This window comes from Melanotaenia boesemani, chromosome 1, assembly GCF_017639745.1.
Source record: "Melanotaenia boesemani isolate fMelBoe1 chromosome 1, fMelBoe1.pri, whole genome shotgun sequence".
Taxonomy (NCBI): Eukaryota; Metazoa; Chordata; class Actinopteri; order Atheriniformes; family Melanotaeniidae; genus Melanotaenia; species Melanotaenia boesemani.
Genome location: NC_055682.1, coordinates 21,181,906 through 21,198,198, shown reverse-complemented (window position 1 = coordinate 21,198,198; position 16,293 = coordinate 21,181,906). Strand labels below are relative to the sequence as shown.

General features: G+C 36.4%; 1 long non-coding RNA gene across 6 annotated transcripts in view; it reads left to right on the top strand.

Annotated features, from left to right (window-relative positions):
- Positions 1-8,880: 8,880 nt before the first annotated feature.
- Positions 8,881-16,293, top strand: part of LOC121643215 — a 154,404-nt gene continuing 146,991 nt past the window's right edge. For all 6 annotated transcript variants that reach the window (XR_006011068.1, XR_006011063.1, XR_006011065.1 and 3 more), the window contains exon 1: positions 8,881-9,210. This is a non-coding gene — a long non-coding RNA (uncharacterized LOC121643215). The remainder of the gene's footprint in view (positions 9,211-16,293) is intronic.

Here is a 16,293-nt window from a genome sequence, read left to right as displayed (position 1 = left end):
TGGCATCTTTAATCAGCAAAAACATGTTTGATTGACTGTATGTATGAGTTCATTAATTAAGCCTTATTTGGGCAAACTGTGTTATAGAGTGGGCCAGTGCCAAAGGAGAGAACAGAGATTGTGGACATGTGGAACATTAATAATAGCAGAGGAGGAGGCAACAGGGAATTAAATGAATGAATTCTGGACCCAACTACCCACTTTAATTGCAAATTTGAATATCCTGTAATGGATTCTGACATCGCAAGTCACCAAAATCCATCATTCTGAAGGGTATTATTCCTCAATTAACCCGTCACCCCCACCACCCTGTGTCTTTCTGCAGGGCTTCAAAAAGAAAGAATTCTAATTACTTGTAAGCATAATACAGATTGATAATCCACCCTTCACTTATGGATTCACTTTCCACAAACTGTAAGTTCTCACCAACTTTAAGCAGACACAGAAGTCTACATGAGTCACAATGCATTTATTTAGCACATGGAATTCAGACAAGTATGTGTGAATGACCTTTCAAGAAATTCAACAAAGGTCAAAAAGAATGCTGACACATATCCCAAGCTTCCAGCAAAATGCTGCTTACTCAGTGGCATTGTGATAGATGGTAACATAGCATCTATGTGTCAGGAGGCAGATTTTTATTTTTTAAAAAAAAAGAGATTTTTTTTACAGCATAAATTCATGACTGTATATATCTAGATAGATTAGACAGGATAGATAGTTAGATAGAATACCATTTGGTGGGTAGCAGGTTCGCAAATCTCCCCCTTTAAGACAACTGCACATAGCATCTAGACATCTGGGATGGAATTTTTAGAAAAAAATGTAATTAAAATTAGAAACAAAATTAGAAACAAAAAGACAGACAGACAGACAAACGATTATATATATATATATATATATATATATATATATATATATATATATATATAGCATTGCCTGGACTGATTACCAGAAATGACCCTATGATTTAATGCCACATACATGGATTCTGAAATACCTGAAGCTATACAAGCTAAACAACACTCTACGATTCTTCATTGCAAACTCAGTGAGGCTGTGGCAGACCACCCTTGAGACCAGCTTTGAGCCAATTGTGCAAGTCTCCATCAAATGTGGCATATACCAAGGAGATGCTCTGTTCCCACTGCTGTTATGCATAGGCCTAAACTCCTTCAACCAATTAATGACCAAAACTGGCTATGGATACCAACTCAGGAATGGGGCCACCATTAGTCACCTCCTTTACATGGATGACATCAAGCTGTATACTAAGACCAAGCTGTGCGCTATGAATTTCTTTTTAGTATATAAAGACCTTAGAAAACTGATCCAACCCACTTGAACCCTTGAGGATAATGCTCTAAGTTCTTGCCAATTCCTGTAAACAGAAAAAAAAGGTCAAATCAACATTTGGTGGGATCCGTCCTAAAGTCCTGTGTACAACATAAAGTTTACTTGTAATGTTAATTTGCTCTCTCTTTTCAGTTTTACACATACAAACCCATACAAAGTATGCTGTAAATCCCACCCCAAACACCCAGCTTAAATGGAACGACAGCTGCATCTACATTCACACTTGTGACAACTGTAGCCACATCTAAACTGCTACTCATGTTACTCTTCAGCTGTGACATGCCATTTCTAGTGCAGCCTGATCTTCCTTATGAGCAACAAGTAGCTTTCTTGTTATGGCTTTCTTCTCAGACAAAGCAGTGGTCGTCACAGCTGAGAACTTAAGCCGGAGCTTAAGTACCCTAAGAAACAGTTCCTCTACAGCCAGCTCTACTAGTTCTTAAAACAAACTTTAGTTTAAGTTCAAGTGCAAGTTTATTTATATAGCACATTTACTGCAGTTGCCCAATGTGCTGAACAATGAAACAGCTACAAAATGAAACACTACACAGTACAATGATAAACAATAAAAATCAATAAAAACAAATATGATCAAATTTGGACTTAAAAATAAACGCAAGCAAATCTCTAACTCAATTGTGTTCAAAAGCCAGTACAAAGAAGTGGGTCTTGAGCAAGGACTTAAAACCAGAGACAGACTGGGCAGCTCTGATGTGAAGTGGCAAGCTGTTCCACAGCTTTGGAGCAGCAACCAAAAAAGCTCCTGGATCTGAGTTTAGAAGACGGGACCTTAAGAAGGAGCTGTGAAAAGGACCTCAGAGCCCTGGCGGTAGCATGCTGGTGCAGCAACAGATACAGGGGAGCTAAACCATTTAAAGCTTTAAAAACAAGTAGTAAAATCTTGTACAGAGTCCTAAAACTAACGGGAAGACAATGCAAAGTAGCAAGCACAGGGGTAATGTGATCACGCCGCCTCCTCCCTGTAAGCAACCGAGCAGCAGCGTTTTGAGTGAGCTGCAATCTGTGCAAAGATGACTGATCAAGGCCAAAATACAGGGAGTTGCAGTAATCTAAGCGGGACATGATGAGCAGGTGAATGACTTTTTCTAGGTCATGCTTAGGCAGGTAGGGCTTTATCTTGCCAAGCAGCCTCAAATGAAAGAAAACGCTTTTTACTACAGAACTGACCTGCCGGTGGAAGTTAAAAGAGCTATCAATGATCACACCAAGAGTTTTTACATGTTCAACATTAAACGTCAGTGTCAAGGCTATCAGTATTATTTTTTCCTAAAGAGATTAGATTCCAGAAATTTTTAACTGACTCTTTCTGTCCTGTATATCTGTTAAATATCTGAGTGTCAATGCTCTATTCTAACAATTTGTAGAATTTAACAGATACTTTGGTGTGTTTTTGCTTGATACGCAGATGTTTGTGATGCTAATTAGTGGACACACCTTGGATTAACATGTCCCTTTGTTCATATTATTTTCAGTCTTTTCTAGGGGTACCATCATTTTTGTCCAGGCTTGTTTCATGAATTCATTTTTTTAAATAATTCTGTTGAAGCATGGTTGAAAAGCAATGTCTGACTTTCACTGGTTATATTTCATAGAATTTTTATTTATTATTACTTTTGTCAGATTCAAGTTATTTCTTTGACCATTGTGAGTTTTTCTTTCATTAACCGAAGGGTACCAACAATTTTGTCCACATCTGTAACACAGAGAAATCTATAAAATAAAAAAACTGGATGGCCTACACTACAGTGTATGTGGCAGTGCTACATGTGGGCTTCCATATCTTTAACCTCACAGAACAAGAGATGCAACCATACTCATCCTACAATTACTACAAACAAGGTAATAAGGTTGTTCTTGCCAGTAAACTGTGTTAAAATATGTTTAAAACATGCTGCAAAGAAATGTCCTTAAAACTCACAAGAAAAGTGAAGCATCGTTATGATGCAGAAACACTAATTATTATTAACTTAGATCATTACAATCTGCTGAACAATGAACGAAGTTTCTACACCCGTCAGGAATTCAAAAACTACCGGTCATTATATGTTCATGCAGCCATTTCACAAACGGATAGATTAAAACCTGGATGGATCTACAAACTGTGGGCTGCAACTACACCATCCTACAGAAAATGTATTTGTTAATTAAACATTTATTGTTCTTTTATTTTGATTCCAGAATCAAATATATTGTCTGTTCATTGTTGTGGATTGTGTGGGAGTCTAGCTTTAGATTTGAAAAATAAACAAGCAAGGGATAAAAATTTAATTATGGGAATAGCATAAAATGACATGAGAGAAATAATGCCAAAATGTTGCGTGTGATAGGATTTTGATGACTTGAGAGCACAAATTGTGAGCGTTGTCTTCAAGTGCTCGGACAGTCAGACTTTGTTGACTACAAAGATGGAAGATCTTTCGGCATTTGCCTTCATCATTGCGGATGCAATCAATGCAGAGGAGATACCTATTTTTCTTCAGGATGATGTGATTGTGCAGCAAGGGTATAATTCCTTCAATATTGTTTCAATGTCACCGCTTAACTTTGTTTAAGTAGGCTAGCCTTTGTAGTTACTGACCACTGGTGCTGTGTAGACTAGTCTGAATCTTGTTTTTGAAGTGGGCAATTCAAAACCATCCCAGTCCCTAACCTATTAACCTATTAAAGATGCAATGACCTGAAAAATTCATACACTAAACACCGAGCTAAAACAGTTCTGTCCAGAAGAATGGGCTAAAAGTTATGCAGATCTGATCAAGTGCCTACTGTAACAAGAAGTTTTTTCCTGGCCCTTGTTGCAACAACAATGTTGAGACAACAACATTGAGACAACATTGTTGTTGATGTTAATTACATGAACTTGTACTGTACAATTAGGAGCATTATATGTAAGTCCTGTCAGAAAATCAGAGTTTGCGGTAGCGAGAGGTTGAACCAATCAGGACCAAGTTCTGTATTTAACGGAGGCAGGTCCACAAGCTATGGTTCGTGAGCTCTAGCTGCACACTCCATTCGGTTGGCTCCCACAATGTTTTATGGTCATGTGGTATGGTCACATTTTCTGGTGCAGTCCATGCGAGGTCTGAAGTCAGACAAAATTTCTAACCGGCATGCAATACTCCAGGACCACAATCCTGTGCCTCCAGACTGGTTGGGTTGAATGAAGCTGAAGTTGAACGAGCCCAATGACTCCTTATCAGGCCTCTGAAGAGCTGAATGCCTAACGGCTGAGGGAATTCATCTATTTGATTCAGGTGCGTTGGAGAAGGCATGCATCTAAAAGTTGCAGGATAGTAATTCTCTAGAACACCCCTGAACTAAAGACAGCATGTTGGTGGTAGAAAAAAAACAGTCATGCAATCCTGGTTCTAATATATCCCAGGCTTCCACTTGCAGAGAAAATCAAATAAAGTCTGATTATTTTGGCCATCTGACTTGAAACCCCTTGAGCAAAATCTTTGAGTGTACTCCATTTTGACTACTCTTACAATACGTTCATTAACAAGATATTGCGTGACTACATTTTATATCACATACTCTATATTGTAGTGTAGTGTAAGGTTTGTTTAATTTCAGTTTCCCAGAAGCATAAAAACAATTTAAAAGTCACACTGACATTACTTACTTTTAGCATAACTTACTATCTAACCCACAATGCAGTTTCTGAACGTTTTAGCACAGAGACCAATTAAAAGAATGGTGACATTCCTGTCCTTATTAAGGGAGTTGAGATAAAAGTTGATTTCTTTTCTAATTAGACTTACAGTAAAGTTTTATGTGTTAATAAATCATCATAATTGCACACAATGAACACACTGAAAGCAGGCCTGGTTTTAATGTATGTCAGGAATGGTCCTGATTTATTAATCTGTACTGTTTGCCAAATCTTGTTTTTCAAAAGCCTTCTACCCTCATAAATGTCACCCAAAAGTATTTTGGGGGAACTGACTTATTAATCTATCCTAAAGACAGAGAAGACCAGAGGAACACGTAAACATAGATAGTAATAAATGTCAAATATGTAAAGACCAACAAGCATGCCAAGGAGCTGTGAGCATGTATAAAAAACATTTTAAAAACCATAATAAGTCATCTGCCCACAGGCATAATGCAGTTGTAGCTGGAAGTCATGTAGCTGTTGACTGTTCTGTACTTTTGTAATCATTCAAATTTAATTAAACGCTTGAGGAGAAAATGGCCTGAGCTGATGGTATAATGAGATGCCAAGGGACATCTTTTTAATAATCTTAGTTTGTAACAAAGATGTTGCCAAGTCATAGTTGCATTATGAGGCTTACATAGCCACTTTTACTGGCCAGATAATTCACACCAGCCCCAAGGAGAACATTTCTTTCTGCAAAATATTCTGACTAAACTGATGATTTCATTTTGCCCTTCATTATTAATTAACATCAACAAATATGATGATATGATCAAAATGTTATCATTGCTGTATTCCACACTACATCTTTTTTTCTAGAAGTAGATCTAGGTCTATTCTTAAAACTTCTACGGTAACTATCCTTAAATCATAGCTGGTCCTATTGCTGGAACATTATGATGTTGTGTCACGTCAGGTTTGTTAGACTGCTGGTCACATGTGTTTACTGTTTTGTTTTGTAAGTCCTAATTTTTCTCTCGTTTCATGTCCCTTTACTTCCTGCCATTGTGTCTCCTGTCAGTAATTGTCTGTCCCGCCCCGATTGATTCCACCTGTCACCCATTACCTTCTGTGTATATATTGTCTGCGTTTCCCATTGTCTCCTGCCAGATCGTCTTTTCCTGATTAATGTCCAGTTCATGAGCAAGAGTAAACCAGTAAGTGATAATAAAATCTGTTAAATCTTCACCTTCTGTTTGGAGTCCTGCATGTGGGTCCTCTGCCTAAGCACCGCTTAACATACGATCAGTATCTTTCATCAAGACAAGACACCAAGGAGGATTTGCTAACTAGCATCAGCACTTCCAGTCCAAAAACAGACATTTAAATTTGATTCTTTCAAATTTTATTTATAGCATGCAACACAAAGTGCTTTATGTAATAAAAACAAATTATGCATGTTAGAAACAAAATTTAAAAGCTTTCACACACTGGCGTATATAACAAAAATGAAAACACACCTCATAGTAGTCTCTTTCACACACACAAAAACTGACTGTTGATGAATGAATTCACTGATGATGTGCTTCATTTTTGTCTGTTGGTCCTTCCTTATTTACACTTTGATGTTGAAATTGAACTTAGGACAAATGCACCTTAACTTGCTTTTCTAAAACCTGATATGTTATAGTTGTCCGATCATTTATTGCATTATACTGCTAACTGCATGATGCCAGGCCAAAGGTCAAAATGAATTACTACCAAACAGACACAAGCAAAGCACCATCTGTTCCAAAAAGTGTCCTCTTACTCATGACTACAGTCCATCCAGACCTTAAACAGGCTGTCAGCTCAACCAAAATCCTCCCATTAACTTTCCCACCCTCTGCCACTAAAGCTGTCACTAATATCCCTGTACTCTGTAGCTACTGATTAGCTGTTAAACAGTATTACAAAACGAAAAACAACAAAAATATCTAATTGTAAATGTTAAAAGCTAACGTCAGCTTTATATCCAATTTTTTATTCTTAGCAAATACACTCAATCACAAATGGGGCAATGTGAAAGGCAGTTAATAGTCATGAAGGATCTTGATATGATCAGAACAGTACGCTCTCAGAATGCATAACCTTTAAGAAAACATCATGGATTTTTTTCCATCCAGGAACCAAAGAAGGAAAAAAACTGCATCACTTCAAAGGTCTAATTTCTCTTTTAAAAGTTAAATATTTCAACAGATGTTTTACCAAAATAAATATTTTATTAGGATTTGCTCAGTTTTGTTGAAGTAACAAACTATAGCATATGCCAAAAAAACAGTAGTAAACAGAGAGAGGCAGATGGATACAAATTGCACAATATGCTTAGTTTTTAGTACACATGAGCATGTTTGATGTTTTCAGGGGTTGTAGAGAGTTGGTAATACTGCTTGTTAATCTGGAAGGATTAAGGAGAAACAATTTGGTGGGAAAATGTCAAAGAATTTAAGTGGCCTAAAAAACAATAACCACAGCTGGAGCTTCAAGTTACTTCTTCGGTTTTTTTTGTTTTTTTTTAAAGTTTTTACAGCTACAAGTAACAGCTAATAAACGCTAATATAAACTGGATATGGCAGCTGAGAACTATTCTGATACCCATGAACTTGTAATTTAGTATCAGAGCTGTAAGAGAGGCCACAAGTTCAGGGGCAACTCTCTGCATCCTCAACACTCCTTCTAATCTCAGTCAGATACAGATACCTGCAGATGACCGATGGGAGCTGACCTGAAGCAGGTTGAATCTGTATGAACAACATTTAGTCACACACAGGACAGATTGTAGTGCAACTGTCTGTAAGTCAGTTAAAACATGTAAAAATTGATTTTATGTTAATGATTGATGCTAAGCTACATCTTTTATACAGGCCTTGCTGAGCTAAAATTCACACAATGGCAAAAAAAACTGAATATACATAGTTCTAAATCATAATGCAATTCTATCAACAGTCTTCTCTTTCTTTCCCTCTTTTCTCTGCTAAATGAACCATGTTTTCTGTTGAAAACCTACCACAAAGAGATGTGCCAGGACTCCTTTGGGCCCTTTTGGTTGTGAGGTGGGTTTTGTGTATTAGGCTTGATGCCATCAAATCTAATCAGATTTGAACATTTGAAGTTGAAAGACTGGTGAACACTTAACTGTTGAAGTCAAAGTATATGGAAATGCCAAGATGCAAGTTTTCCCTGCAAGACATTGTAACAAGATTATTGTAACTCATTTTACCTATCAGTGGTTTTAATGTTATGCCTAGTTGGTGTATGAACTTCATGATGGCCTTAGGTTTTAACCACATGACTGAACTTTGGCAGTCATGTGATTAGATTTTCACACTTTGGCACCCACTTATGAAGACTAATTTGGCATCCATCTAGCATTCTGTTCCTACTCTGAGCTCTTTCTAGCCAACAAAAACCTGACTCATGTTGAGTCTTGTTTTTTCTCTTGCTCTTTTCTGACTTCTTCCAATAATATCCACTTATGTTTCCCTTCTGAATTAGCCATGGTGTGTGTTCAAAATGGCCAATGTGTTGATATACAGTTGTTGGTGTGTAAAGCAAAACACAGCTGTCACTTGATGCCTTGGGATGAAAAAAAAAAAAAAAATTGTGGTTTGGCAGCTTTGGGTTGCGGCAGGGCACAGACGCTGCCAGTAAAGAGCATAATGAATGGAATTAAATGAAAAACATTTTATTCAACCCCAGGGGAATATTGTCATAATAGTAATAATAAAGATATAATAGAATAACTATTAATAATAAATGTGAGAGTGTCGTTGAAACCAGTCTGAGACACTGACTTTTAAGGTCAGTATTTGACGGAACTTCCTGTGACAGCAGCTATGCTCCATGTCGTCGCCCTTGGTCACGTGGCCAACAGGTATTTGCTGCATGGGTCAAGTTTAGCAACTACTTTCCCGCACGTGACCAAGATAGATACTCCAAACAAAATTTCTTTAAACTCATAGATGTTTTGTTTGTTTAAAGAAGGCTTAAGGTGGATACAAACAAACAGTGTTGTTACATAACATGTACAATCTGTGAACTGAAAGCACTGCTAATAGTTTGGTACTAGCACGCTAAGCTAGTTTCGCAAAGCTAAGGTACGAAGCAGAGAGCGAGAGGCTGCTACTCCCTCTAATCATTTCGCATGCCCAGGCACTGGAACATGCAACGAACAAATATCAACAACTAAAAAGGTATTTACACTTGCTTATTTTTTAAATAGTTGTTTTGGATGTGTTGAAAGTGTGACCATGTCGAGAAACAGTTTTCATGGTACTCTTAATGCATAGGAAACGTTATCCGTCAGACAGTATTTTACAACGTTGCACTGACCTATCAGAATATGAATAATAGTATAATTATGTGTCAGTTTCTATTTGAGAAAGTTTTTTTTGTAAGTCTTTCATATTATAAGTGGCTTTTAAATTAGACGTGGACTGTATTTGGCTAGTTTTCGTAAAAAAAAAAAGTTTATTTTTATTTTCACCTGTGTTTTTTTTCCCCCCAACACACGTCAGGCCATCAAATTGCATGAATGTGAATTATTTGTTTTACTTTGTCAAAGTTAAAGGCTTCCCTATAATGGTTTTAAACTTTTCAAGGTTAAGAGCTGATGTTTTTCTTGGTAACATCAATTCTGTCAGTCTTTGCTTCTCTCTGTGTCTCTCTCTCACACACACAGTTCGATCTAAGCCAATCCCAAATATATTACTGGGTCCTGACTGAGATAAGGCAAACTGGGGGATGTTGGTGTATCCATATGAATTAAATAGACAGGAGCTCTATCAAGATCATCCAGCAGGTCAAGGTAACTCTGCAAGGAGATATGATGAAGCCAAACTGATTTCTTATACAGCCTCACCCTTATACCGTATACCCCTCATACAGCTTTATACATATATATACATACAGCTCTTTGTTTGTTTTTATCTTATGTACAGTTGGAATTATCTAAACTTTACGCTCTTTAATCAAAGATTTTTTCAAACATTTGTCTATTGAGATTGAGCTCCCGGATCAATGCTAACGTGTTAGTTATGATACACAGATATTTAATTTTATTTAATGCACTTCTGTCTAGATTTGAAATTTAATTGTATATTCAAAAAAAGTTTTTTTTTTTTTTTTTTTTTTGTCCATCACAGTGACCAGCTTTGGCTAAGTCCAGGCAAACACTATCTTAATGTATGGAGACAGCCTGTCACCTGTATATCTAGAAATGCTAATAAGCAGACCTAAATCAAGTATATGAATAGGTTTATTAGTTTGGTGTATGGACATTTAAGAAAAGTTCTGTCATACCATTTGGAATACACTGCTCTTGGTAGTGCCCCACCACATAGTTACAAACAAAGACATGTGTTGAGTAAGAACTAATGAGGATTCAAACTTGTTATCAAAGCCATTTATTGCAGAGATTCGGCTTCTGTAGACATATAAGTGCTCCACAGAGACATGCATTAGCATTACATGTGTAAAGTCATTGTATTTTTGCTTTTGACATGAATAGGATGTTTTTATGATTTAATGATAAAATGATATAACTTTGCATTGACAGAACTGCGGTGATACCCTGATAACTGGTGACTGGAGGGTATGCTGAATATATTGAAAGACCACATAGATACATCAAAGGCAATCACACTGTACCATTTTGCACCTGATTGTTTGCAAAAATCAATACAAAAAAAGTATACTGCACAGTACACTTACACAGAATCTATGTTGTCAGAGTCTAGTGGGGAAAATGTATGCCTTTACAGTTAGTAAACAGCAAATAAAAGTTTTTGGTTAAAAAAAAAAGAAGAATAGGAGTTGATGTTATTATTGTTTCATGATTTTATTCATAAGGAAAATTTAACCGAATTTAGTTAACTGGACGCTGACAGATATTGGATTAATCCATGTGACATTATTCCATTTTTTTTCCATTTTTATTCCAAGTTTATTTGATCAAATAATTCATAGATGGATTTGTGGTTTTCAAAAAAACTGTATCAAGCATGTGTTAATACACTTTTACTCAAAGGTAGGCAAGGCTATGAAACAGTGGGAAATTCTCTTCTCAAGAGCCAAAATATATATTATCCTCAGTTACTGACACTAAGAGGACTTATTTTATTTAGTAGAATGAAGAAATTAGCTCTATTTTAGACTCCTGATGTGTTATGTCCACAGTATAGAGTCAATGCTTCAAGGGAATATATCTCTCTGTGTAGTAACTGATGTAGTGGATTGGACCTGACCCCAAACCAGATGCAAACTAACAGGTGTCCTTTGATTTTTTTAAGACAGGCTTGTCAGATGTCCACTTCAGTTTAATTAAATTTCTATGCCTCTAAAAGATACTCGTAGGTAAATAGTCCTGTTCCCTCTTGGATGACTTATTATTGTTTCCCAATTCACAACTACTTTAAAATTTTAACTCTTTTCAAAGTTTACTGAAAAAAAATAGCTTGAAATGTGTGTGTTGATACAGATGTTTGTAGTGTTTTAGCAAAAACATAATGAGGAAACATCATATTGTGTATTAGGGTATACTAACTATAGTACAGCATAAAACCATAATACTTTCATGAAAACATGAGAAAATGATAAAAAAAAAATATGGTTATAGCTTTTTTTTTTTTTTTTTTTTTTGTCAAAATGACCATTTTAGAGAATGGGAAGATACTGCCTGTGGCACCACTTGTCATGTAAATAATGTAAATCTAAAGGTGAAGTGATGAATAGAGAAGCAGCAAAAGAAGCTGTGAGAACCTTTATATTTTAATAGGGATGCAGTTGCCAAAGTTCCTTTGTAAGACAGCGTAGTACTGTTTCTGATGTTGATTTATTTATTTATTTATTTCCTTTCTTACTTGCTTTGTGGCTACATTAGCTATGAATTTGCCTCTGGGAATTTGTGACCTACACACAAAGTGACACGAGCATTGAATCTTTCAGAAGTGAAACTCTTTTAACCCAGCACATGGCTACTAAAAGGTAGTGTGTCCTAAAAGCCTGACAGGTTCATCAGTGTTGTTTTATGAATTAGCGCTGCTACATCAAAAAGCTTTTTGCCACTGAGGAAAATTCATTAAATATTTTCAACTGTGAGGAAAATGTCCATTTTATAAAATGCTTATTTGAGAAAACCAGAAATATGAAATATTAGTGCTCTTAGTCAATGCAAGTTTATTACTTATTCATTTTTCTCCCCTGCCTTTCGCAATATAATGTTTTATCATAATCATCTTCCATAGAGGATAATGAACATTACAAGGTTGAGCAGAACACTAGTCCTTCTACGTCTGCATATTGTGTCAGTGGCCTTGAGATTAGAGATTGCTTTCACTGTGACCTCAAGCACAGTTTTTATAATATTACAGTGAAAAGGGATTTTCAGTAAACTTGCCACACAGTTTCTCGATAAATATATTAATTCTTGTGCTGAATCTTTGGAGGAAAAACAAAGCGACAAAAGAAAAAGCTTGGCAGCATTCCTGATAGTCAGGTTAAATCTAAAAACACTTGTCATATCTGGATTTCTTGTTACTTATGTTGTTTTGCATAATAAAGATGTCTGATTAGTGCCACAAGGCGGGGTGGAGGGTGTAGGTAAATGTTATAGGAAAGTAAACTCAACAGTTGACGTTAGAAACATAGAAATACGGTGAAACAAATTGTACAGACTTAGCTGTTTTTCCTATTTTGAATTTGTTTAGGACATAGAATAAGAGCTCTGAAAGTTAATAGTTAAGCTCCACTAGTACTTTGAGCCAGTATAGTGAATGCTAATTTACACGTTCTCTTAAAATCCTATGTGCATCATATGACAATTTGATAGTTTTGCTTTTGAGTTTGAGTTGTATATCTAATATTTTTATAGCTGCATCAATTACTCAGTGGAAAAATATACATAAATATTGATTTGAGACCATATCGTATTTCTTGACGTTCTACATGGCAGTCTATACACTTACTCAAGCCAAAACATTGCTGAATTGTACATGAGTAAAATGTCACAACTTTGCTTCATCATATGAACATTTGTATTTTTTTTTTTATTTATAGAGTCACCTATGTGGCTGCCTTGCACTTTTTATTTTCTTGAAGACATAAATGCACATGAATGTGGATAACATGACTCATATTCCTAGTTTTGTACTGATCTGGTGGTGGCAATAATGTGCCATTTAAAACAATGATGCATTCACAAAAGACAGGGAGTAAGACGGCAGCCATCCAAATGTAAGTCATGAAATATTGTAGAATGTGTATTTCGTTTGTAAGAAGGAAAAGGCATTAAGGAGGTTTACTAGACCCCAAGGATTCATATAATTGATTGAATGAACCAAAAAAATATATATTTATGTTTATAAACACCAAGTAAACACTTAGTGGATTTTGTAGACCTATTATACAACATATTAAGCTATGCTAGTTTATTATAAAATGCTAAATAGCACTCCTTTCTTAAAAGATATTAAGTAAATTAACATTTGTATAAATCTAGCTTGAACCACTCTTTTCCTCAGATGTTTTAAATCTTAAAGCAGCATGTCAGAAATCCAAGTAATAAATAAGTGGCACTTAGATTTTGTCTGTGCATCTGGTTTGTGGGTATGTGTGTGTGTGTGTCTGTGTGTGAGTGAGAAGAGTCGGTTGGTGGAGATGGGATGGATGAGGCTAAGAGATGGCAAAGATGAGAAGCTGTCTGTTTGTGGTCAGGATCTGGCATACTGCTTGTGTTGTGTGATACTTGATCTGATGTTAATGTGCTGCTGTGTGTGTGGGAGGGAGTGAGTTGAAAGAGGCAGAGGGGAAGATGGGCAGATAATCCCGTCTGCCTGATGAGATTGAATGCTGGGATTGATTGATCGCCTAATCATAGGAGGAAATGGGCCTGAAAATGAATGGGACTCTGCCCCTGGCTTGCTGTGGGGCTGGGTAGTTGGGTTGGAGGGGATGTTAGCTGCAGAAAGACATGGCCTTAATGTGCATGAGACCTGATTTCATTTGTGTCTGATATACAGTTATATGATCCTGGCTAAATGATCAAATAAAAAAAGGAAGAGGAAGAACAGTGAAGGGGATGTAAATCAAGGTTTATTGCTGGAATATTACTTTTTCATCTCATCTGAAATGGATGCTGTGCGAAAAGAGCAAGGATAAAAATCCATCATCGTTGTAGATTTGATGGAACTGTGTGTAGGTACAGAAACCTTTTGTCCTGAATTTAGTTGACTGGCTTGAGTGGGCTGTACTATTACATGTGACATTATTTGGTTTGCTGTATATTGTTTGTCTTGGTTTGGAAAATGCATTTGGTTATATTGTTAACATGGTGGATTTGGGGTTTTAAACATTAACATATAACATGCTTCTGCTGTTACTTTGTCTCTTCATATGCAGTTCAACATACTACATACTCAAATAAAGAGGACCAAAAGAATTTGAACATTTAATCCTCAAGAGTCTTTAAAGGGATTTGGCAATACAAAGATTTCTTTATACAAATATGAAGAGGTTGGTCTTTTATTGGTATTTTCTACAATACAAACAGGGAAAACATAGCTCTTTCTTAATGAGGCTTCTTAAAAGCCTCTGTTACCTGTTTTTCATAAAAACTGAAGTTTTTACAAGAAACAAGTAAATATTGAGCAAATGGCTGTTTCTTTTTCATTAAACTATACATCATTTATAATCAGAAAACTTTAACATGAAAAGAAGTGACAGTGATGACTGACCTGGGTCAAGGTAATTATGAATTTTACTTGGGACCCTCCCTTTGTCTCCCTCTAGTGTGCATGTTGCAGCCAATGGTGACCAAATCGTAGGTTGTAATCGTTGTGATCCAGACCTTGAAGTCTAAGAATGGAATGACAGAAGGGAAAGAAGTGGAAGTACTGTGGGTCAAGTGATCAATGGCATTGATCAGCCACTCAATCCTGAAGTCTATATAATTCTCTGTTTACACTCTCCCACTGCTGCTGAGTTTAACTGAGCGTGCTCTGAGCATCCACCTTAGGGATGCTCTAAAAGCTGGCTTCACACCCATCATTGATTGACATGTCGACTATCTGGGGAGCTGTTGACAGCACAGTTGTAAGCCATCTCAAACATTAATGATGATGTGGAGCTGCTGTTGCTCCAAGATACACTCCATGTTAGGGAGAGGTATTTATCATTTTTAAGTTTAATATCATTGTTAATGAAAGACATTATTCAAAACTTTAAAACAAATTAAACTAGATGCCTCTCTCTGATGTACAGGTACTACTGCTTTATGATGTTCTTATCTAGAATTACAATAGAGTTTCATGATATATACAGGTATTTATGAATGAATTCTGCTAAATCTTTAGTTTGAAACTCATTACCACACATACAGTGTCAAAAGAACTTTAAATCCAGTTATTCTAAATAGACTGTATAGATTATGTAAAGACTGTAATCAAATTAAAACTCTTCCAGGACTTTCTTGGTACATTGGCATGAGCTTTTTGTCTTAAATTTAGCCTAATTATTTTTGTATTAGAATTGATAGAATGCCTTAATTTTTCACTCTCTAAGGACACATGAACACCAGGATAGTCCACGGGACTCAGTTTGATTGGGCAGAAAATGGCGAGAAATTTGGCACCTTCCTTTGGTTTGTTTTACACTGAACTGCACTAAAGCAGACTCAACCTCCTGGACAATGTCCCACAGTTATAGCAACTGCTTGCTAGGGGTAATATTCCTCGAAATGACCACTGACCAAGAAAAAAAGGCAGGAAGAAGACACCCTGGTTCATTTATTGGCCAGGACTGAAAACAGCTCATTCACTGTACATAAATAATGGAGCAACTGTTAGTGCGAATGCATCCCATTTCACATTTAGCTTTTGTGCTGCAACTCTTAAATTCACTGAATTTCAAACAAGGTGGGCGGGACATTTCCGGTTTGTTTTAAAAGTAAAATTTTTTGGTAGGGTAAAAGATTTAGAAAAGGTGTCAAAGGCTCCATTTCAACCAAAGACAAACCGGTGCTGGTTTGATGTTTGGTTTTCCACCAGATGAAGCCAAGTCAGTGCTATGTCATTACGTCATCTAACGTATTTCCGCAACCGGATACGCCTGCCTACAGATGAACAAAGGAGAGTCTCTTAGATTGTAAACATGGAGGAGTTTGTTGTTTCCCTGGAACTATTACTCTTGGCCTTCCATATTTGTCTCCATCTTCACTGATTGAGGAGTTATCTGTTAATGGCTGTCGCTCAACGGTTAATAAACAGAGAACAGCAACAACG